This window comes from Spermophilus citellus (assembly GCF_964194105.1).
Source record: "Spermophilus citellus genome assembly, chromosome: 16".
Taxonomy (NCBI): Eukaryota; Metazoa; Chordata; class Mammalia; order Rodentia; family Sciuridae; genus Spermophilus; species Spermophilus citellus.
The window spans coordinates 86,523,565-86,547,492 of record NC_138196.1 but is presented as its reverse complement, the minus strand read 5'-3'; the positions used below and the strand labels follow the sequence as shown (position 1 = coordinate 86,547,492).

The 23,928-nt window shown below is 54.7% G+C and overlaps 1 protein-coding gene across 9 annotated transcripts in view; it reads left to right on the top strand.

Moving 5' to 3' along the window:
• Positions 1 to 13,780: 13,780 nt before the first annotated feature.
• Positions 13,781 to 23,928, top strand: part of ARHGEF10 (Rho guanine nucleotide exchange factor 10) — a 147,199-nt gene continuing 137,051 nt past the window's right edge. For 8 of the 9 annotated variants that reach the window (XM_081269100.1, XM_081269103.1, XM_081269102.1 and 5 more), the window contains exon 1: positions 13,781 to 13,879. The gene's annotated coding sequence lies outside the window, so the exon portion shown is untranslated. Of the gene's footprint in view, positions 13,880 to 20,996; positions 21,108 to 23,928 lie in introns of all 9 variants that reach the window. The other variant, XM_081269099.1, reaches the window with a different exon arrangement.

Sequence of the window (23,928 nt, the reverse complement as noted above, 5' to 3'; positions counted from 1 at the left end):
TCCACACGAATGCTGTCGTGCAGATTGAAGAAGTGGAGAAACAGGGCTGGGGATGTGGCTCAAGTGGTAGCGCACTCGCCTGGCATGCGTGCGGCCCGGGTTCGATCCTCAGCACCACATACCAACAAAGATGTTGTGTCCGCCGAGAACTAAAAATAAATATTAAAAATTCTCTCTCTCTCTCCTCTCTCTCCTCTCTCACTCTCTCTTTAAAAAAAAAAAAGAAGAAGTGCAGAAACACTGGGGCTGTCTAGTAATGCTGACAGCAGGACCTCAGGCTCATGGACCGCCACCATGCCTCAGGAGTGCTGTGGGCTGCCTTCATGGGCCCCACCCAGCAACAGTGGCACGAGCTTGGAGAAGTACCAGTCAGAAGTGCCTCGTTACATAGTATGCTTTCTCTGCTTGGCCTCAGACTGGTCATACATCATATGAGTTGTGGGTGGTGCCCAGGCACAGAGGACAGCAGAGTCCAGCTCCCATGTGCCAGGGTCTCCCTGGCGCTGCCTGCTGTGCCTTAGGTGCCAGGAGATCAGCAGCAGGGGGCTGGACAGAGGCGCCTGGGACAGGCTAGATGGGAAGAAGCTGCCCCTCTGGGGTCAGAGTACAGGGGAGCACTGGGCTGCTGACTTTTCTTTGGGTTCCCTCAAAATCAGGCCGCCCGTGTCTGCCTCAGACCCCACTCGGCATGGGGAGTGCAGTGCGCTGGCCTTCCTGTGAGGCTGCCCATAGCCTGAGGCTCTCATGGGCCTGCCTGGGGGCCCAGTACTGCAGGAAGAGGGAGCCAGGAGCCCGGCTGTGCATGGCTCCTCCTAAGAGGACGCCAACAGAAACAACCTGGCTTTGACTGATGCTCACCAATGCTTTCGAGTCGCCTCTGTCTCTAAGTCACTGTCTGCTTTGTTAGGAGAGCTGATTCAGTCACCATTCCTTCTGAAATAAACTTTCCTCTTTCAGTAATTAATACATACTCTGCATATTACTGTTTTGATAGCAAAAACTTGCTTTCCTAGTCATATTTTAGTGCCATGATGTGAAAAATTCAGAAATCTCGATTTTCTTTTTTTTAATGAGTCAGTCTCCTTCCCTGCAGTGCTGAACAAGCCAGGACCAGAAGCAGGACCTCGGCCTTCCTTCTGCACTCTCCAGGTGGTTGGGGTGCCCTGGCCTCACCTCTGGACCCCCCACGTGGACGCCTTTCTCGGGATGAATTGGCCTTCTGATTGTACTTGGCCCTCTCACTGCTACTCTCTAATCTGCCTGAAGCCCCACTCACCTTACTTCACTGTTTACACCACCACCCCAGACTCCAAAAATTAACCCCTAGTTAAAATCCTCAGTTATTACAGAAAGGTATTAAATGTCAGGTCTTTTAGTCTGAAAAGTACCTGATGAAAGTTTGCACAAAAAACTTATAATCCTTTTTGTAATACTTACTGTGCTGTTTATAAAAAATAATACATGACATATAAAATTCCAACTGGAACTTGGCCCTTCTCGGCTACAATTTCTTTTGTCATAAGGAATTTCTCAGCAAACTTGGCCCACCCCAGAGAGTTTGTTGCACACACAGGGAGGACAGGACCTCAGGCCCCACAAAGTTTTGTACAGAGAGCTGAAGCTTGGGTGGGGCAAGACTGCCCTGGCAGTACTCCACTGTGCATTTTCTCTTAGCTCACAGCTGTCTCAGATGCAAAGTATGTGGTCGTGGAAAAAGTGCAGCTCAGGAAAAAGCTCACTCGCCAAAAGTGACTTTTACATTCTAATTTGTAGCTAGTAGTTTGGCTTAGTCGCGGTGAAACCCTGCTCAGTTTCCCTTCCCAGGGGCTTCCTGTCTCCCTAGCCACCCTGGTGTCCTCATGTCCTAGGGCTGGCCAGTGAGCATGGGGGTGTTCTTGGAAGGGTGTGTTTCCTTGGCAAATGCCAAGAGCCTTGAGCGTGAGCCGCCTTTCCTGATCGCCAGCCTCCTTTTGGCTAAAATGAAGTCACATGCCTGCAAAGGCACCAGCTCTTGTTGCCACGGGGACTGACTTAAGGGCCAGGAACAGCCTGTCTTCAATGACATTGGTATTTTGAAGACTACTAGCTGTTATGTCACAGAATAGTTACATACATTTGTCTGGGGCACTATGTAAATATGGTCCTTCCTGGGGTATCATGCCCAGGGCACTTGTCTACTTACCCCCTGCTGGTCACCCAGTTAGGATGTTGTCTGGCTCCCCCACTGGTCAGTCACTATTTCCCACATTATCAGTTAACTTGCTGAGACTGCTTTGAGTGTTTTGTTTCCTGGAGACCCCTGGTGCTCTGGATTGGTCTCCACCAAGCTCAGTAAGATGGCACTCACCTGTCACCCCTGCGCTGTGCTCACCATGGCCAGCTCTTTAGCCTCAGGAGAGCTCCACTCTCCGCACCTCCTCTACCCTGACTTGGTTCATCTTGTCCAAGATTAGATTCATTATTGTCTGTGCAAATGCCCACCTGTGCAGTGGGGCCTGCTCAAGTTGCTTCAGGGCCCTCTTTTTTCCCTTTCTAACACAGTAGGAAGCCTTCCTCTGCCCTCTGGAAGCTTCTCTGGTGAGGAATAGCATTTGGAAACCTAGGTAGAAGGGCGATTTGTGAGCATTGATGGCTGTACTTAGTCCAGCCCCTGCTTCCTCACCTGCCCACCCTGTCCTGGCATGGCACTGATATTTCATGGAACTCACAGGTGAGTTTGGGAGTACTTTTCACGGCTTTCTATACATGAGCATAGGATCCCTGGATATTTATTATTTGTTTGTTTATTTATTTATTTTGAGTACTGAGAATTGAACTCAGAGGCACTGGACCACTGAGCCACATCCCCAGCACTATTTTGTATTTTATTTAGAGACAGGGTCTCACTGAGTTGCCTAGCATCTTGTTGTTGCTGAGGCTGGCTTTGAACTCACGATCCTCCTGCCTCAGCCTCCCGAGGTGCTGGGATTACAGGTGTGTGCCATCGCACCCAGTGAACCCCTGATTGTTTAGGCCTTGTGCAAAATGAAGCACGTGCCCAGGTTTTCTCATTGACCCTTCTGACCACTGAGGTAGCATCTTCTTTCCACTTGGCTTCTGATGTTGTAGTCCATTGTGTCAGGAAATTCCTGCTCTGTGGCAGTGCTCACGGAGCTCGACTTCTTAGCAGGGCATCGGAGTCCACACCTTGGATGTATCTTGCTCCAGCAATCTCTCGCGCCAAGGGTGCCTTCCAGTCACTGCAAGTAGAGAAGATGTCACTGTGAGGAGCCTCTGCACTCGTTGCTCCATACACTGGTGGGCGTTGCCACCACCTGGGATGGTGGCAAGGCCAGTGTCACTGTGCTAGGCACTGGGAGACCCCGAGTGATGACATGGGCCCTCTGGCCTAGTTGTCTCACTTCTACTTGTGGAGGCACGGGGCTGCTCCCAGGTGCTGTAAGTCTCCGTCATTAAGACCCATTGGTCCTCACAGAACTGCCTTATCTACTCTGTCTAGAAAACCACTCGCCTACACTGCCCCACTTCCTCGATTCCTGCTCTCTCCACCTCACTAGCTCTGTGTGGCCTCCGTCTTCAAACACAGCCACTCCATCGCCCAAATGCTGGGTGGCAGGTGCCCTTCCAGCTTGCTTGCACCTGCTGGGTGGCAGCATCACAGGGCTCTTCCTCTCCTTGAGTGCGTTCTTTCCTGGAATCCTGCAGAGGGCTGTGGCCCTCCTCCATCTCCCTCCTGGGTCCCTTTGTCTTTTAACATCTTCTCCATCTAGCACTCTGTTCCCTGGCCACACATCGGATCCCTGCCATGGAGCTTGGCTCCATTCAGAACTGAGCTTTCCTTCCCTTTCCCTTTCCCTTTCCCTTTCCCTTTCCCTTTCCCTTTCCCTCTCTTTCTTTCAGCACTGGGGATTTTGTTCAGGCCTTCATACGTGTCAGTGACAGACACACACGTCTTGTCCAGCATGGACAAGCCTGGAGCCTGGGTCACCACAAGGCACCCCTCCCGCTGCAGCACCTCCCAGCTTCTGCTCAGCTGCAGAAGACAAAGAAGATGAAAAACATGCAGTTTACTTTCTTGCCAGACTATTTTGTTTGGGGAAACAAGTAAACATGTACTAGGTTTATCACTATTTTTTTTAAAAGAGAGAGAGAATTTTTTTTTAATATTTATTTTTTAGTTTTCGGTGGACACAACGTCTTTATTTTATTTTTATGTGGTGCTGAGGATCGAACCCAGTGCCCCGCGCATGCCAGGGGAGCGTACTGCTTGAGCCACATCCCCAGCTCTATCACTATTTTTAAACAAGCTAATGCTTCTAAAGAGTTTTGGTTTTGATTTGTGATGCACTAACTGTCCAGAGCTACAGCCCCCTGTCCTCCTACTTGGCCTCAGCCCCTAATCCTCTCAGTGGATCAGCCAGCATTTGGTCAGGTGGGTCCCCAGCCCAGCTCTTCTCCTGATGGGTGCAGAGTATGCAGGGAGGGGATGTGGGTTCATGGCATAGCCTGCCTTCTGCTTGATTTTTGGATAGGAAGCAGCTTTCTTTGAAAGAAGCTCAGTCTTAACTGGCCTGATTTGTGAGGTAAGTCCTGCCTCCCCCTGCCCAGCATGGAGCCAACTTGCAGGTTTCAGGCTGTGTGAGCCCCTCTCTGTCCTGAAGCAAAGCCAGGTGCAAGCTAGTTGCTGGTGACCTGGGCCACCTTGCCTGGGGTTTCGCCTCTGGCTCAGCTCTCAAGGCAGCTGTCTAAGCAAAGACTGGTTGACCTGTCCCTCCCACACTTCCCCTGTTCCAGGTTCAAAGGCCTGACTTCCTGCACACTGGAGTTCTAGAAATGATATGGCAGCCACACCTTTAAGACCTGGGATGTCAGTACCAAATTGTCCTCTCTGCTTCATATGCACACTCAGCTGAATCCCCTGAGGCTGCTGCTCAGAGCCCTCCAAGCCATTCGGCCCTCAGAGGCCTGGAGGGCCTTCTGTCCAGGGAACTCTGAAGACTTAGGTGTGTGGTGGCCACTCTAGCCACATGCAGCATTCTCTCTCTCCCTTCACAGAGTGCAGTCCATCGGTGGTCGTGACAAAGGTATGAGTCCTGGCCTCGCCCCCGCACGGTCCCCTGTGTCTCAGACCTGCCTTCTGCTCCATTAACTGCATTCTGCTGGGTCCTCGTCCTGTGGCCTTGTGCTGCAAGTCTTCAGAGAACTTAGTCCTCTCCAGGTCGCCCAAAGTCTGTCATGGTGTTGGGGCTGCCCCTTTTCTCAAGAGCTCAGAAAACAGATGACAACTGTGGGTAGGTGTATTTTAATACTAAATCAGGGGCGTCTACACCTGTGCTTCTGGAGAAAGGAAAGCAGGTGTCTCGGTTGTAATCATGAAATCAAACCCCTCAGGATGCAAACGGAGCTCAGTCCTCTGTGTTGCGGAGGCTGGTTGGCACAGGGCACGAGTGCGAGAGCCGGCTCTCTGGATTTGCTCCCAGCTCTTTCTCACAGCTGACTCCAGCACGCCAGCCGTTCCCGCTTGTTTGTGTGCTCCCAGCAAGGAGTACCATGGACCCTGTGCTGAGGGCTCACTGTCCACGCACTGCACCTGCTCCATCTCACAGACTGTGTCCAGACGGCCAGGCCTTCCCTTCTTCAGTGGCCTCCCTAGGGTGGAAGAGGCCCTGGGCATGGAGTATCCCACACACTCTTCAGTAGCCCCTACAGAGGCACCAAGTGGGCTTCACCTCCTACCTCACCATAGTGCAGGAGCCTCCTGCCCTGGACTTGACTGGGCCTGCCCTCTCGGTTCTTGAGGACCTTCCCCCTCTCTCTACTTTAGAAACACAAGTGATTAGGCCAGGTTTCAGGAGGAAGGAAACTGGTGCCTGCTGTGCCCTGTTTAACCAGAGTCTTTGCTCCCTTGCTAGGGTTCTGCTTTGTTTTATTCATAAAAGTGACATTCACCTCCAGCATCTTGTGTCCTTGTCACAGGGAATCACTGGGCTTGGTTGGTTGATAAATTATCTAACTGGCTTGACCCCAGTCTCTAATTTCTTGGGAGCTGATGGGCAGGCTTATGAGGAGTCCCTGCCTGTCTGAGGCCAAGAGTAGCTGGGGTCAGTTACAGGTGGCCCCTGGACAGCAGAAGTTTGGATGTGTCCTGAAACAATGCTGCCCACATGGTGGGACGGGTTGGTCTCTTGCTCTGGGGCTTTCTGGGAACACGAGGTGAGGTTGCAGGACAAAGTGCAAAAAGAACTCAAGTCCCCCTGGGGCAGGCTGTGGGTGGAGAGGCCCAGCAGGCGCTGGGCATTGGCCTGGTGCTCTGTGACCTGACCACACACTGCTGGCTTTATAACACTTCATTAGATGTATGGTTTATGAATTTCTTTGTGTGCTTCTTTTCATAGTAAAATGTAAAGTTTTCTAAACAACTAAGCAAAGTTAAGAAAAATACAATATAATTTTCTTAAGAAAATTCTTTGATAGTTCTTTAAATAGAATAGTAAAAATTGTTTGATTTTTGTTGTTTTGTGGTGCTGTGGATTAAACCAGGACTTCTCATGTGATAGGCAAGTGCTCTATCTCTGACTACATCCCTAGAGCTTTTATTTTATTTTGGACAAAGTCTCACTAAGTTGTCCTTCTGCTTCAACCTCCCAAGTCACTTGGTTTATAGGTATGTGCCACCATGCCTGGCTGAAAATTGTTATTTTTTTTTTTTATTGTGACTGTGTTTTCTTCCATGATAACTCATGCTGGATCATGGAAGGAGTAGAAGTGCTCAGCTAGCTACTGTAGACTCCCCTGATAAGCAACAACTTAGACTCGTGAAGGCCCCAGGGTGCAGGAGGAAGCACAGACCTGTGGAGCATGCTATGACATCATGGGGGGTCACCAGCAGTGACTGACTCACTTTCTGGAGCTGGAGCTTGGGTTCTGAGCGAGCCGCTGAGGCTCCGTGCATTTTGGTGTAGTGAAGTTGTGATGGTGTTCAGCTGCACTCTGGGTGACGTGAGGATGGGTAGCTGTGAGCCAGGCCAAGCTGCTCCTGGGCGGCGTGGTCTGCAGACAAGCAAGGGCCTTGGCCCTCCTTCTGGATGAAGTGGAAGTCAGAATACAGGGCCTGCTCCCGGGGCTCCTTCTCCTCTACCTGCCGCCCCACTCAGCGCCACGTCCGACCTTCTTTCTGGAGCCTCCTTTGGACCCGTCCTTCCCATCTGAACCTGCCTGTGCTCTGGCTGCCCCAGAAGGCTCTGCGTGACTAACGGGAATCAGGTAATGGCTGAAGGCCATTCTTCTTAGGTAGACCGGCCACAACTGTGTGACTCCACACAACATGCCTACCATGTCCTGGGCTTTAATCGCCGCCACTATGAGCAACAGAGACACCTCTGCACACGCAGGTTGGGGTGAGGGCGTGCTCCCCGGGTGTGCCTTGAGCCATGGCCCGTGCAGGCCGCCTGCCTGCTGTGCTCTGCCTCTGCCCGCTGCAGCACGCAGACTCCAGCCTGCTCTGGCACAGCGAATGCGAATGCGGGCCCTGTCCTTTGCCATATTCCTCTCTGCCCCAGCTGCCCAGTCCTGGTGTGTTCCCAGAGGCGCTGCCTAGCCCACGAGAGGGAGGCCGGGAGGGGTAGAGGGATGGGGGGCTTTGTGCAGCACTCCTGTGTGAGGAGGCAGTGTCTCCTGGTCACTGGGGCCAGGGAAGCCCACCCATGGGTGGGGGCTGTTTACATCAGAGCTTTGCCCATCCCTCCCTGCCCCCAACAGGTGTACCTCTGGTCACTGGGAGAGCTGCTTTCTCAGACTTCTCTGACCTCCGCCTCCCCCACCTCCTACTTCAGATTGGGCAAAGCCAGAAAAAACAGGCTTAGTTGTTGCAAGAGCTCTGAAAACAAAAAGCCACTGTACCCTCGGGAACAATGAATCCTTCTCCCACCAGATTACAGGGGCCCTTTGACAGACCATCAGTGAGAGTCCTGCCTTGTCTTTGCTGGGTCCCAAAGCCTCCTCTCTTTCTTTTTTAAACACAGGCACCCCTTTTCTCTTTGACCTGTCCATCAAAGGGAGTTGGTAGGGGTCGGGTGGGAACTAGAGAGACTAAGGCCAGCAATCTCAAGAGTATGTCCCGGAGATCTGCAGTTTGAGCTCAGGCATGGGGGTGTTCCAGCCGTTCTCCAAGCTCACCCATGTGTACTGTCAGGAGTCGTGGGCTGAGGGACACACCCAGAGACACCTCCAGAGACAGAGATGCGCTGTGGAGGAGGACACGCAAGCTCGCAAGCTGCTTCAGACCTGCCCTTGCAAGGCCAGGGCTGGCGCTCTGTGGAGGGTGGGCTGAACACGTGCCTGGCCCTGGCTCCCTCGGCTCAGACACGTGAGCAGAGTGCTCCGCTGGGCAGCTGGATGTTCCTGCTCTACCTGCCTCTCCCTTTCCCATCTTTGCAGCCTGCTTCCTTGTAATATCCACCTGCTGCTTTCTCCCATTGAACTTCCCCACCTGTTCCATGTTCTGAGAGAGAGCTGGAAAGCAGCCCAGCCCAGGGAGCAGCCTGGTGAATAAAGGAGAGGGGTCTCCTCCACAGCGATGCCCAGCGTGGAGAGAAATGGAGCTGGGGGCACTTGGCAGGCGGAGGCCTGGGACATTCACGTCCTGCGGTCCAGGGATCCAGCAGCTGCCCATGATCCAGCATTGCTGGCTAGTATCCCATGATGTCGCCTACTGGCCACTATCTGACTCCACAACCTAATTCCTTGTTACCCCAGTGACAAACACAACAGTGGATCCACGAGACAATTTTTGGGTCCTGCTGGACCTCAGAGAGGTCGGTTCACTGGCCTTTTCAGAAAAAAATTGCAGTATCATGGCCTCATCATCTTTGTTTCTGTATTTTAACAACTGCCTTAGTGTAATGGGTGTTGGATGAACCACACAAAGGTAAAGTGCCCACCAGGATGTCCATGTGCTCACGGGGACTTGTGAGTTGGACACACCTGCCACCGCAGTGGCCTCTTGTTCCAAGTAGCCAGTTGTTTTTAGAACTTTGTATGGAGGAACACTGATCAGTGGCCCAGAAGGTCACAGCCCGAGTGACGCAGGCTGACTGAGCCGCAGCTGCAGTGGGCCCAGCTGGTGTCCTGGCCCCCTATGCTCAGCTCAGGGCTGCTTTCCTAGTTGTGGCTACCTCAGTCCGGTGCAGCCTTCCTGTTTCCTCATGACGTCTCACTGGGTGGTCCTGCTCTCTGTCAGCCTGGCCCACTGGTGCCAGGATGCAAACAGGGGCTGGAGGGCCACAGTGAGGAGACAGCACGCGCCTGAGGGGAGAGCACGTCCAGCCAAGGGCTCATGGGAAAGCACTGCTGAAGGGACCTGTGGAGGGCAGGAGGACACTGGGCCTCAGGGTCAGTGAGCAGTGCATGCCCCAATGGGGAGGGGTTTCCTGTCCAGTGAGACCCACCTGCCCAGCTATGTTTGGTGCCTAGATAGCCTGTGCCAAGCAGAGAGGCCTGAGGGCCATCGGAGGTGTGTGCAGGATCTGAGAGGCCTGAGGGCCAGCGGAGGTGTGTGCAGGGCAGTCCTGCAGATTCCCCTGTGCACAGGGGCCTCTAAGGGCAATTCAGAGCGGCACAGGATGGACATATCGTTTGGGCTTGCAAAGGGCTTGTGAAACCAATGGAAGCTGTGATACTGCTCTGGGGTATCTGAGGGAGGTCTCTCCACCCCAGTCTTTACCTGGGTGCCTTGACCATCAGCCTTGTTGGCCATTCTCCCCTGACTCACCGTGAGCAGTCCGCTGGCCACTGACTCCAGGTCCTCCGCTTGCTTGGTGCACTCTGGGCAGTGCCAGCCATGTCTTCTGAGCCCAGTGCTGTAAGAACCCTGCTGCTGACACCTGCTGAGTTCAGGCACCATGGAACACTGCAGGGACAAAGTTCTTCAAGCAGGTCCGTCAGCATCAGCGGGAGAGCCACCGGCAGGAGCAAGCACAAAGAGCTGCAGCAGCAGAGGGTGAGCTGGGCTGGGGCCTGGGCTGTGCCTAACGCCTGAGTCAAGCCACCTGGACTCTTCAGAATCAGCTCCTTAGTGGAAGGCCCCTGAGGAGGGACCTCGGAACAGAGGGGCTGGACCACCACAGCAAGCACTGCTGTCTTCCATCTCTTCATAGGAGGAGCTGAGGCACTGCCATGTAGGTGGTGCAGCTGGTAGGGAGGCGCCTAGGGTCCGACCTGGGAAGAGGCTGCAGGTGTGGACACAGGATTCTGACCTGATAGCACTTTAGGCATCTTCCGAAGGTCCTGAGGATCTGTGCACCTGGTCTTCAAAACTGCCTCAGTAGATAGCAATTACTCTGTTTTCAGGAGGAAACTGGAGCATGGGACATTAAATAACAGTCCAAGTTCACCCAGTGAGTGGCAGAAGAGGCAGAAGTCACCTCAGGTCTATTTGATAACAGAGCCAAGCCCTTGACCTGGCCACAGATGACCGTATGGCCCTGTGTGGGGCCTGAGGATGACTGTGCAGGAAAGGAGACCCAGAGCCCGTGAGGCATCTGCCATTTCTTTGCTTTCTGAATGTCCTACTGCAGGTGTAAGTTACCTCCTGACTGTGTGTGGATCTTACATGTTGGCTTAATAAGGGGACATTTGTGTCTAATTGATAAAGAGAATCATTAATTTAAAAAAGTGTCAGTCCAGCTTTTAAAATCTCTTTTTAGTGATAGGTAACAGTCTTAGTCTATTCCTGCTGCTACAACAACTTACACTGGGTAGTTGATTTCTCACAGTTAGGGAGGACTGAAGTGCCTGCAGGGTCAGGGGCTGGTAAGGGTCCGTCTTTACTTCCATGATGGTCCTGGGATGGTGGGAGGGAGGGAAGGAAGGGCAAATAGGGGGGAGGATCTAATCCTGTCCATGGGGAGGGAGCCCTCATGATGTAATCACCTCCCCAAGACCTCTCCTCTTCCTAACTATCACACTGGTGGTTAAGTTTCAGCATGTGGACTGTGGTGGGGGCCGGAGGGAAGCGAATTCAGACCACAGCAATAGGATGTACCTCATGAAGTCCCTTACTCTTGCACTCAGCTTGCTAATACTTCACAAAGTGAAGACATCAAAGTGTCTGCATCTCAGAACACTTTCATCGCCCCCCGCCCCCGCCCAGAATTCTTTCATGTCCTCTCCCAGGCAACTCCCCCAGAGCAGGACCTCCTGGTCTCCCATACACATTTAGTTCATTTCATCTGCCACACGTGCCCTCTCCTCTGACTTTTTAGGCAGTGTGATGTTCTTGAGATACATCTGTTGCTGAATGCACTGTCACTCTGCCTGGTTGTCAGGGGCAGTGTCTGTCACCACACGAGTTCATGCCTTTATCTAATTTTGAACTGTTGTAACCAGTTTGAACTGTGATGAGTAAAGAATGCTTGTAGAAGTCTCTTGGTGGCTTAAGTTCTCCTTTGCCTTAGGTAAGCACCTGCCAGCCAACCACTGGAAGGGGCCACCACCCTCCTGCCACAGCAGCTCACGGGGTCTGCTCTTCACCAACCCATGCTGCTTCAATCCTCAGTGTCAGCCATTCTCATCTGGGTACAATGGCGTCTATTGGGTTTAACCTGGGTTTTCCTGAAAATAACAACAGTGTGCACCATTTCCTGTTCTTATTGGCCATCAGTGAATCTTTTAAGAAGCATTTATGTATTTGCCCATTTTTATTTGGGCCATCTGTATTGTTAATTTACAAGAGTTCTTTATTTACAAGTGCTATGGTTTGTGTCTCCCAAAGCTCATGTGTTGAAAACTGCATCCCCAAAGCCACAGTGCTGGGAGAGGGGTCCAGTATAGAACACTGAGGCCCTGGTTTTGATCCCCAATAACACATATATCCTAAATTTCTAAATATTCTATCAGTGAGGGACAAAGGGGGAATCACAGTGGAAAATCCCAACTTTTCCACCTCAGGACTTGTAAGTGTGGTCCTGTGTCCAGAGAAAACCCGGACAGACTACACTGGATTCAAGTTCCAAACCAAAGAGTCCTTCCTGCCCAGCCCCCTCTCCCAGGCCCTTCCTAGATCCTTCCCAGTGGCTTCTCCTGGCTATGTTTAGGGCCCCTCACAGCCTGGAGCACATGTGGCTCCTTCCACCCAGGACTGTCTTCCATCTCTGGTCTATTTGAGCAGAAATCAATGCCAACTAGTGAACAAGCACTAGTGCAGTTGACCTTCTTACCTCTGTTGACCAGGAGTGTTTAATACTTGTGTAGGAGACGCTCCAGGAAGGTTCTCAGAAGAACCCCAGGAACCCAGGCTGGTACAAGAGTTATAATCTCAAGGTCACTGAGAGGAATGTGCGGTCAGAGGTCTGACAGCATTCAGGAGTAACTCAGAGCACTCCTACAAAAGCAGTAAGTGCTAAAGCATCACCCTACCTGTACCTCCGGATTCCCAACCACCTCCAGCCTATATTTGTGAGCTATGAGTTTTTACAATAGAAATTTCAGGGATATAAATTATTACAGAGCATACAAGCTTCTTAATGTTTAATATTATGACTTTTAGCATGCCAAATAACTTTTTGTATTTCTCATAAACAAATGAATGGACTAGAGATCTCTAAGAATTTTGACAGTTCTAAAATTCTGGTTTTAATTTACTCCCATGCTTTGAGAGATTTGGTTGGGAGGAAACATGGGGACCTGGCAATGGAACACGTTTGCTGAAGGCACTGACCAGACAGTAGGTAATATTTTTCAGTCGTTGGGTTAAAAGTGTTGTCTCAGTTTCCTCCTTTAGTAACGTGGTGATAATTTGTGGCTTTTCCCAGCTCAGAAGCACCATCTCCTCAAAGGGTCAGCAAGACTGGAGCAGCCCTCTGCAGCAGGACTTTCTGGCACGTAGTTGCTGCAGCTCTAGGGCTGACAGGCTAGGTCAGAGGAGGGCTTCTAGTGACAGGCGGGGATCTGTAAAAGCCGCACTTGGAGGGTCCCAGAGCTGCTGATGCCAGAGGGCGGGGCCCTGCGGGGAGGGGCGCAAGCTGCGCTGGCTTGGGACTTGGGACATAGCCCTGTACCCCTGAGGGCAGCTGGGGGAGTGATCCACAGGGAGAGGTGAATGGGGGGGGGGCGGGGAGGTGGGGGGGGATACACAAAAGCCCCCAGCCCAGTGATAACAGCTGGGGACCAGGAGCGAGGAAGGGAAGGCGCAGGGTCGGGGTCTTAAGACTAGGGAACCCTGCACACACCGAGTGCACCCCCCCTCCAGGGAGGGTGATGATGCACGTGGAGTGTGGTGTCCTCCTGGCATCCCTGCCCTAGTGAGCACACCTTGGATAGGGAATGCAAGGGGATCACTGGCTGAGTGCCCCGGGAATGGTCCTCAGCGAAGGGCGAATGGTGGGGTGAGAGGGGAGTCTGCCCTGCTCCCCACCTAAGTGGCGCGGGAAGGAGGTGATGCTGGCATGTCACTGGTAGGGTGAAGGTCCCGCGCCAGCGCGCTGGGGGCGCTCAGGGAAAGGCGGTGGCTCTCCCGCAGGCTGCGTGTGCTCGCCGGCGCCCTGCCTTCACCTAGTGTGACGCGCAGCCTCACCGCGCCCCCTCCCACACGAGCGCAGCCCGGGCGGGGCGTTGGGACGTCGCGGGTGGGGGTGCGATGGCCACGTGGCCTCGCAGGAATGCGCGGGCGCGAGGGCGGGGTCTGGCCGGGAAATGGGCAGAAGCTCCGGCCAGTGGGCGCTCGGCACGGTTGGGATGCGCCAATTCCATCGTGGTGGGCGGGGCCTCCCTCCGGCGTGGGCGGGGCCTGGGCGCACGGCGGGCGGGGTACAGCGCGGGTGGGGGGGCTCGGGACTGTCGGCGGACGCGGATGCGGACGCGGCGGACTTATTCCGGGCCCACGGTGAGTGCGGGGCAGGGGTCCTGGGCGCCTGGGCCTCTCGCGGGCTTTCTTGTTTGCTTTAAAAGTTGAGTGTCTGTCCAGCTCCTCTAAGTAGCTAAATCCCACCCGAGGTTTGCGGGATGCACGGAGTGCGGCGGGCAGCCCCCCAACTCCAGTGGCTCCCCTGGGGTCACATAGGGCAGTCTCCAACCTCAGTGACTGTCCCTGGGCACAGACAGTGACCCTCCAACTCCAGCTAGTGTCTCCAGACACGGGGATCCCTAACTCCAGAGGCTGTTCCTGGGCACAGACAGGGAAGCCCCCCAGCTCCAGAGGTATCCCAGGAGCCAGAGACGGCGACCCCTCAACTCCAGCAGTGTCCAGTCCCTTCAGGACAGCTGTCCTGGGGCCAGTGTTCCAGGGCACCCACAGAGACTTGGGGTGAACCCACGTCCCACGGGACGCAGTGGGGCGGAATGTGAGGAAAAGCAGGTATTTGTGTGGGGATAATGATTGTCCACTGCGGAATGAGGGCCTGCAGGTCTCTCTCCTGCATTCCACAGCCCCCATTGCCCAAGAATGCAGGCAGGGTTTAAGTGGATTTGCTTGGTCAGCAGGTACCTTGTTAACTCCACCTGGTTCCACTCTCCCCTCTGTGGGGCCCTGAAGTTTTGAATGTGAAAGTGTAAAAGTCTGGATGAATGTGTGGGTGTGGGGTACTGGGGATTGAACCCAGGGGTCCACTGAGATAGACCCAGCCCCTTTTGAGTCAGGGTTTCAGGGTTTTCCTACTTCTCTGAGGCTGGCCTGAGGCTGGCCTTGAACTTGCAGTCCTCCTGCCTCAATGTCTTGGGGATCACAAGTGCGGGCCACCTAGCCCAGCTGTTTGGGCTTTTAATGGGATGTCAGGTTCGTGGAAAGCAACACAGGTGCCTGGTGCCACCCACCCCAGTGTTCCTTTCCTTGCTTTGGCTGGAGGTGGAAGTTCTCATTGACTTCAAACAGAGGGCCCTGTGGTTGGGTGGCACCTAAAGCTGCGTTGGGTACAGGGGTTCCTTAGTTTCCCTGAGGGATAACATTTTTATATCTTGAAACCCATTTTTTAGAAAGTTCCTTCTACTAGAAGAGAAGATAACTGAGATTCACACTTTGTATGTGTTTAAGAAGATGCCCTGTCCCTCCGCACTACCAGTGTTTATCTGATGGGCCTTGGTGCCAGCGTCTGCAGTTACATTGCGTGCTGCCACTGTTCACAGCCATGCAGGACTTCCTGACCCTGTGTGAGGTGCTGTTCACAGTTGCTGTCTCTCTGTACACACCAGTTGTGAGAGGAGCTGCGGACAGTGAGGGATGAGGCAAGATTCAGTTATTCAACATGAACTTTTTTTTTTCCAGTGCTGGGTTGGAACCCAGGGCCTCCGCTTGCCAAGGCTCTACTGCCGACCACACCCCCAGCTCAAAAGAGCTTTTTATTGTTCAGAAGGTGTACTTTCTAGACCTCCGGTTTGTCACCTTGGTACTTCGCTGCCTCTCCTGTGCAGTTCTGTGGTGAGGTAGGGGCAGACCCTGGGAGCTCTAGATGGAGATGTGGCCTTGGGAAGCAGCAGCCCTCTACAGGACTCGGTGTGCCCACTGAGGACATTGCTGGGAGTTAAACTGGAGACCTTCTGCAGGTGCTACAGCAGTGGGAACAGCACCTGCGACCGCATTAGCCTATAGGTAAAGTGTGGAGGCATAATAAAAAGGAGAGCCCATGTTGCCTGATAGAGCAGTCTTTCCCTCTTTCTTTCTCTCTCTCTCTCTCTCTCTCTCTCTCTCTCTCTCTCTCTTTGCGCAGTACTGGGTATTGAACCCAGGGATGCTGTACTGCTGAACTACATCCTGAGCCCTATCTATCTATTTACTTGTTTGTTTATTTTTCAGTTTTGAGGCAGGGTCTGGGTTACCCAGGCTGGCCTCAAGCTTGCAGCCCTCCTGCTGTAGCTTCCCAGGCTGCTGGTCCCAGGCACGTGCAGCTGTGCCTGGCTGTACATCATCTTTCATTGCACAACATGCGATAGAAAGGATGCAGCAAGAGGTGTGGGTCTGGGTACTGAGAGCATGTTAATATTCATTCACACCCCGCGTGTGGATCGCCCAGGTAGATAGTAAGTGTGGTGAAGTTAGAGGGGAACAGAGCTCTCGTCACTGATAGAATTTCAGCTCTCATTCACTAAGCCTCCAGGGGTGCAGTTTTGGAAGAATGGGAGACTGCCGAGGGAAGGGGTGTTTCAGGTCCAAACCTGCTTGGCTTGGTTTAAGGTGAGTCCAGAGTGGAAGGCAGGTGGGCCATGAGTGCTTGTACGGAGGGCGTGGCCAGGCAGGAAGCCATGGTCAGTGTGACCCAGAGGGTGCTGGCCTTGATAGGTCCTACCTGTGCCCCACAAAGAGACCAGCACCCCTGCGAGTGCAACTTGCAACTGGGAGGCCTGTGGCCAGCCACTGCACTCTCCCTCCTGGCCGCTTCCAGAGCTGCCTGGCCTGGAGGTTCCCTTTGCTCTCCCTCCCTCCTCCCTCCTCCCCTCTCCTCCCTCCCTTCCTTCCTCCTCCCTCCTCTCTACTCCCTCCTCCCTGTCTTCCCTCCTTCCTTCCTCCCTCCTTCCTGTCTTCCCTTCCTCCCTTCCTCTTTTCCTCCCTTCCTCCCTCCTTCCTGTCTTCCCTTCCTCCCTTCCTCTTTTCCTCCCTTCCTCCCTCCTTCCTGTCTTCCCTTCCTCCCTTCCTCTTTTCCTCCCTTCCTCCCTCCTTCCTGTCTTCCCTTCCTCCCTTCCTCTTTTCCTCCCTTCCTCCCTCCTTCCTGTCTTCCCTTCCTCCCTTCCTCTTTTCCTCCCTTCCTCCCTCCTTCCTGTCTTCCCTTCCTCCCTCCTTCCTGTCTTCCCTTCCTCCCTTCCTCTTTTCCTCCCTTCCTCCCTCCTTCCTGTCTTCCCTTCCTCCCTTCTTCTTTTCCTCCCTTCCTCCCTCCTTCCTGTCTTCCCTTCTTCCTTCCTCCCTCCTTCCTTCCTCCCTCCTTCCTGTCTTCCCTTCCTCTTTTCCTCCCTTCCTCCCTCCTTTCTGTCTTCCCTTCCTCCGTCCGTCCCTCCCTTCCTTCCTTCCTTCCTTTGTGTAAAATTTAAAAATCTGGACTACAAAATGGAGCAGTCATTTTTTAAAAATATTTTTAGTTGTAGATGGACACAGTATCTATTTTTATTTATTCATATTTCTTATGTGGTGCCGAGGATGGAACCCAGGGCCGTGTGGGTGTGAGGCAAGCGCTCTGCCCGGAGCCACCACCCCAGCCCTGGAGCAGTCATTTTGTGTGTTATTCTTTCTTTCCATTTGGGCGTTTCTTGATTTTCTTTGCATGATGAACTGACACCTGCTAATAGAAAATACTCTCAGTGGTTGTTGATATTTTATTAAAAGTGGGAAAACATGCAAAATATTTTTTAAAAATCGTAGGTGAGGGTTTTTGTTTTCTATCACCTCCTGATATGAGAACTATCAGACCGTTGTGTGGTGGGGAAGTGTACCTACTGGCTGTTTGTGAGCAAGTGTGTCTGGAACCTCGTGGCACTGCTGCAGACCTGGGCCTGCTGGCTCAGCGCGAAGCCCAGGTGCGAGGAAGGAAACAAGGAGCAGCTGAGAGCTCTCAGTGCCAGGGGCCAGGTCCCCAAGGAAGGCACCAGCTGTGTCCTGACGGGGGCATACTGTCTGGTTGGTCAACAGGCCTTCATGCTTGTATAAAAAATTTATGCTTAATATTTTTAAAGAAAAATTATAGATGTTCACTTTGAGATATAATACTGAAAGGAAAACTTAAGAATCACCTTTATAGCTGGTTTTTAACCTGTGTTGTCTAATGTGGAAATTAAAAGCTAACTATATAAGAAAGGCCTTAGGATTACAAATGCTTATGTGTATGTATACATTATATATATATATACATATACACACACCTGTGTGTATGTATGTATGTATACATGTATATATGCAGATACACTTAAATATACTTCTTTTGCATGTATGGTGCTGGTGATTTGACCCAGGGCCTTGTGTGTGGTAGGCAAGTACTCTCTACTACTGAGCTACTCCCATGACCCTGGAATTATATTTTGATAAAAATGTTCTGTGCACACTTATGTCTTACGTTTTAATTTTTTATGAAAGGAGAACAGCAAGGATTTCAGTTTGTTTCCTGGCTACCTTTAGGAACATGAGGAGGTGACTTGAAAGGGCACTGGTACGCTGGGTGGTGTTCCATGCCCACTTGAGCAGAAGCTGCAAGCTAGGGCTGAAGGCTCTGGTTTCTGGATAGGCTGGGCCACTGGATTTCCAGCACATCTGGGCAGTGGTCTGGTCCCACCTAATTGGGCTGTGCTCCTCTTCCCTGCAGAGGTGGCTCCAAGTGGCTTGGGAATGCAGGGCGTGTGCAGGAGGGTGGTAGGAAGCCTGTTGGGCGAGCCCAGCCCACCCAGGGGACCCAGAGCTGGTGATGATGGCCCTCAAGTCCAGGCTTTCTGCATGGGGATGTCGCAGGTCTGTTCCTCACAGTGTGGGCAGCCTGAGCCTGGCCCTGTCGGGGGCAAGGTGGGCAGGATGTTGCCAGGGCCGTGTGGTAGCCTCTGCTCTGGCCAGGCCCGCTTGCTTCCTTCCCACTGCAGGGCGGCCCTCTTGCTGAAGAGGTGATGAGGAAGCCCATTCATGACTGTTCTCCAGCCCTGGACTCAGCAGTCCAGTAGGAAGCAGCCCACGCCCAGCAGCAGTGTTGATCCCTGCCCAGCATGCCGCTGATCCTCAGAGGAGCTTCGCGATGTCACGTGTGGGCTCTGAATTCAGCCAGCAGGGCGCTGCAGAGTGCAGTCGAGGAGAATTGCTGGCTCTGGGAGCTCTTGCCCTGTGACCGCTCTTAGTGGAGCTCAAGTCTGAGCTCTTCTGTGGGGTAGGGAGGACCCAGAGTGGCACAGTTCTCAGCTTCTGGCCCAGGCCCCAGGGTCTGAAGTTGGGGGCGCCTGCTGGGAGGAGGGAGGCCCTCTGCTCCGGGAGGACAGCGGAGACCTGCGTTTCTCTCTGACTTAATAGGAGGGAAGGAAAGGTGCAGCCTTGCCAGACAGCAGAGTCCCTGGAACGCTGGTCTTCGGCTTTCCAGGATGTGCAGTCTGCCGTGGGAGAGCTGGGTTGGCCTGTGGCTCCTGTGGTAAGGAGCTGCTTCCAAACCCCGTGTGTCTACAGGAGCAGGCCCGCAGAAGATGGGGGCTCTGGTGACCTTGTGGACTGGGGGGGACGGAAGTTGTGTGCACTTGTCTGGAGATTGCTAGTTTCGTAGCCAAGTGCTTCTGCAGATGACTCATTTCCCTTGGGGGTTCAGGTGGACCTAGGTGGACATCCTTTCCCAAGCATGCCTACTGTCCCACACGTTGGCCACCTAGAACTGTGTGGGGCAGTGGAAACACTGAAGGAAGTGGCCAGGTCCAACTGGTACCCCTGGCAAGGGCATTCCTTGCAGAAGGAGTATAGGGCCAGGGGAGGGGGTGCCAGGCATGCCCAAAGTCAACAGGAAGGCCAGTGAAGGGCATCCTGGGGCAGCGTGCCTGGGCTTGTGGCCAGCTGGGCAGTAGAGATGAAGAAGGCCCGTGGAGGTTCCGAGTGTGACGGGAAGCCACAGAAGGTCAGAGCGACAGAGCAGCGGAGGGTTTGTGACAGAATGCCTGGAGGGTGTCGAGCCAGTCAGCTCACGTTTTGTAGGACTGTCCTCTGGGTTACTGAGAAGTGACCCTGCAGAGGCCCAGACGGAGGCCTGGAGGTGTACCTGAGACTTCACATGGCTCTGGGCACAGGTGCGGTGGTGCACGCTGGGAGGCAGCCAGGGCCAGTGGTGTGTGGACAGAGTTGAAGGCTGCTGACTGTATCTGCTCCTGGTTTGGTCCTGGGCTTGAGAGTAAGGAAGGATGGGGGACGGCTCCCAGGGTGCTTGGTTTGGTGGGCAGTGGGTGGTGGAGCTGGGCCTGGGTCACATGGTGGGAACTTTCCAGGTGCCCCTGGGGACGTGCTACAGGCAGCTGCATTGAGGAGCACAGTGCTGGTGAGGTCACCCTGTCCAGGTGGCGGCGAAGCTGCAGGCTGACTGAGGTCACCAAGGAAGGGGCAGGCCCGCAGGGGAGCAGAGGGCAGGACTGGTGGAGAGAGGAATGCAGAGCGTGGCATGCTGGGGCCCAGCAGAGGGGTGCTGGCAGAACGGGATATCAGTTCCTGTTGATATGTTGAGCCCAGTACTGGACATGGACAAGAGCAGGCTGCTGTCCTCCTGGCACCTCTCCTGAGGGCCCGGTGGGAAGGAGGGTGTGCGCTGTGGTCACCAAGGCGTGGCTGCTGCCTCCTGGCCCTTGGATCTGGTGCTCAGGACTGAGGCCGCCCCTCCAGCCAGGGCAGGAGTAGAGCCAGGACCATCCCCAGCTCGTGGCTCAGTGGTGCCTGCACGTGGACAGTGGTCCAGGATCCGGGAAAGGGCCACCAGAGGGATGGACGCCACAGGGACGAGGGGCACGTGTTTATCTGGAGCCTGCTGGATGGGGGCCTCCTCCTGATGTTTGAGGATGGTCTTAATAATCCTCGCACGGGGGTCCCACTGGCCCCTGGCCTTGAACCAGAGTGGCCACCTAGGACATCCTCCCCAGGGCTCCATGGGACTAAGTCTGTAGGTGAGTGGGAGAGGGGGCAGCACTGCTGCACAGGACATGCTGAGGGCCACCTGCTGCCCTGAAGGAGTCTGCCCAGGGCCGACAGCTACAGCCTTGGCCCCCACACCTTCTGCTGCTGCTGCTCATCCTGTCCCCAACCACAGAGCCTTCCTGCAGACACCCACCGTGCCCTGGCCTCCCTTCCCCCAGTCAGCCCCTGTTCAACACTGCATGTGTGGGTTTCCTTTGTTCTAAGGCCTGCCCATGCCATGGACAGGAGTGACCAGGCCACCCCTCTCTCAAGTTCCAGACGCCAGCCCCCTGCATTTCTCCTGGCTCTTTCCAGCCCGGCACTCGAGCTGGACTGTGGGCCTTTCCAGGAAGATCCTTGTCTCCTGGCTTGGGCAGAAGGTCTGACCTGTCCCCACTCTTTTCCTTCCTTGTAGGGATTTTAGTCTGGACTTGCACGTCTCAGCTCCCAGAGCTAGGAGTGTGATAACTGTGGCATCCCACTCCTCCTGCAGCCCCTCTACTGGGATGTGAACTCTCAGCAGCAGGTATCTAAGTGCAGGAAGGGACTATAGCCCTGGGGGGATTTTCACAAGTTACTTAAACTCCCATAGCCTTAATATCTTATTATAAAAGTGACTTTTCACCCCGCATGTGGGTAAATACCAGTAATCCCAGTGACCTGGGGAGGCTGAGGCAGGAGGATCATGAGTTTGAGGCCAGCCTCAGCAATTTAGTGAGACCTTCAGCAACTTAGCAAGACCCTGTGTTAACAAATAAAAAGGACCTGGGATGTCACTCAGTGGTTAAGTGCCCCTGGGTTCAATCCCCAGTACCAAATAAAAGTGACTTGGAAGTTTGAACTTGTGTGCATGAAATCCCTGGGTACAATGTTGGGACTTGGGCAGGTGCTCTTCTCCTCTTTACCCCACTCTTCCTTCTGACCTTTGAGAACAGTTGGTTTGACTCGTAGCTCCGTTTGCTCTTCTGGTCCAGTCAGAAACTTTCTGTTCCATTCTGTTCCTTCTGGATGGACTGGCCCTGGAAACACAACCGAGTGTGGGCAAGCAAAGGCGGGACGCGCGGCAGGTCTGGTGACTCTTGCGGGGGGCGGGGGGCTTTCTGCTCTGTTTTGTGAATATACCTCTCATGTCATGAGAAAGAGCTGCAAAGACGGGCCGCCCCAGGTAAAGGTGGCACCCACGCAGGTGCTGGGGCAGTTGGCAGTGGGAGCGATGGTGTTCTTTCTGGCTGGCTTTTCCCGGAGAGGACGCTCCCGGGCTGGCGTGGTGACACCTGGTGTGCGTCTGCCCGCAGAGGCTCCTGGGAGGGCTGTGATGTGGTGGCCACCCTGGTCTGGGTGCCATGATCTCAGGTGCAGTGGGACGACTGCTTGGGGGCAGGGGGGAGGAAAGCACTGGAACAGACCCACCTCCCGCCAGTTCAGCCGCTGGCTGCTGGGGTCTGTGTGAGGGAGCTCGGGTGCGGGATTTCCTGAGGGCCAGTGCAGACTGGCCAGGGGCCTAGCTGGGTTGTGCATCCGGGGATGCTCTCCCCGCGCTCCTGCCTGCCTTCTTCTTCCACACCTGGTTTTGAGAGCTGACCACTGCGGGCATGCTGCTGAGTGCCCAGCACATAACCCATCTCTGCTGTCCCCGCTCTTACCCCTGCAGACGCGCTCTAGTCGGCTGTGCAGCAGGCAGGTGTCTGTGTGCTGGGGCTGCAGGTGAGTGGCCGCACGCTGATCCGCCTACTGCCAGGGAGGGCTTGCGCAGGGTCCTGTCGTTCTCCCTCTTGTTTGTCTGTCCTGGGGAGTCTGGCTTCTAGTGGGGGACAACAGGGAACATGGAGACAGTACTAATGGCTCCATCTCTGCTGGCCTAGGGGGCGTGAAGGGCACACACAGGTGAGGTGACGTGGCCAAGTCCACAGGGGCCACCCTGGCAGCTGGGCCAGGGCGGGTGGAGGACAGCAGGGAGTGGAAGACCAGGGACATGGAGCTTGGTGCCTCTGGCAGGCAGTGGGAGCCAGGCCAGGGCAAGTCCTGATGGGCAGTGCCCCTCCATGCCCTCAGGTGCACCCCCAGCCAGAGCTCTGCTCCTCCAGCCCGGGCAGCCCCTGCTGCTCACGCTGCCTTTCTCCTGTCCCCCTCCCTGTGTCCTCTGGAGAGTCCTGCATTCTTTCTCTTCTGTCCACGAATGAGAGCTCGACCTCAGAGGTCACTTGAGATGTCTCAGCATGCCCGGGGGGGCCTTCCTGAGGATGTGGTGGCAGTGCTGAACCACAGACAGCAGGCACACAGGCACAGCGGGCACTGGGGGCAGAGCCCAGGTACTGCTGGCCAGGTTCCAGCAGTGCCCATGCAGGTGGCGGCTGCCCACCCCGGCAGAGCACTTCTAAGGGGTCTGGCCCTTCAGGGGCAGTTGTAGGGCGTCTGGCCTGCAGGAGTAGTGGTTGTAGGGTCTGGCCCTTCAGGGGCGGTTGTAGGGTCTGGTCCTGCAGGGGTGGCTGTAGGGGGTCTGGTCCTGCAGGAGTGGCTGTAGGGGGTCTGGTCCTGCAGGAGTGGCTGTAGGGGGTCTGGTCCTGCAGGAGTGGCTGTAGGGGGTCTGGTCCTGCAGGGGTGGCTGTAGGGGGTCTGGTCCTGCAGGGGTGGCTGTAGGGTCTGGTCCTGCAGGAGTGGCTGTAGGGGGTCTGGTCCTGCAGGAGTGGCTGTAGGGGGTCTGGTCCTGCAGGGGTGGCTGTAGGGGGTCTGGTCCTGCAGGAGTGGCTGTAGGGGGTCTGGTCCTGCAGGAGTGGCTGTAGGGGGTCTGGTCCTGCAGGAGTGGCTGTAGGGGGTCTGGTCCTGCAGGGGTGGCTGTAGGGTCTGGTCCTGCAGGAGTGGCTGTAGGGGCTCTGGTCCTGCAGGAGTGGCTGTAGGGGCTCTGGTCCTGCAGGAGTGGCTGTAGGGGGTCTGGTCCTGCAGGGGTGGCTGTAGGGGGTCTGGTCCTGCAGGGGTGGCTGTAGGGGGTCTGGTCCTGTAGGGGTGGCTGTAGGGGGTCTGGTCCTGCAGGAGTGGCTGTAGGGGGTCTGGTCCTGCAGGAGTGGCTGTAGGGGGTCTGGTCCTGTAGGGGTGGCTGTAGGGTCTGGTCCTGCAGGGGTGGCTGTAGGGGGTCTGGTCCTGCAGGAGTGGCTGTAGGGGGTCTGGTCCTGTAGGGGTGGCTGTAGGGTCTGGTCCTGCAGGGGTGGCTGTAGGGTCTGGTCCTGCAGGAGTGGCTGTAGGGGGTCTGGTCCTGCAGGGGTGGCTGTAGGGGGTCTGGTCCTGCAGGGGTGGCTGTAGGGGGTCTGGTCCTGTAGGGGTGGCTGTAGGGGGTCTGGTCCTGCAGGGGTGGC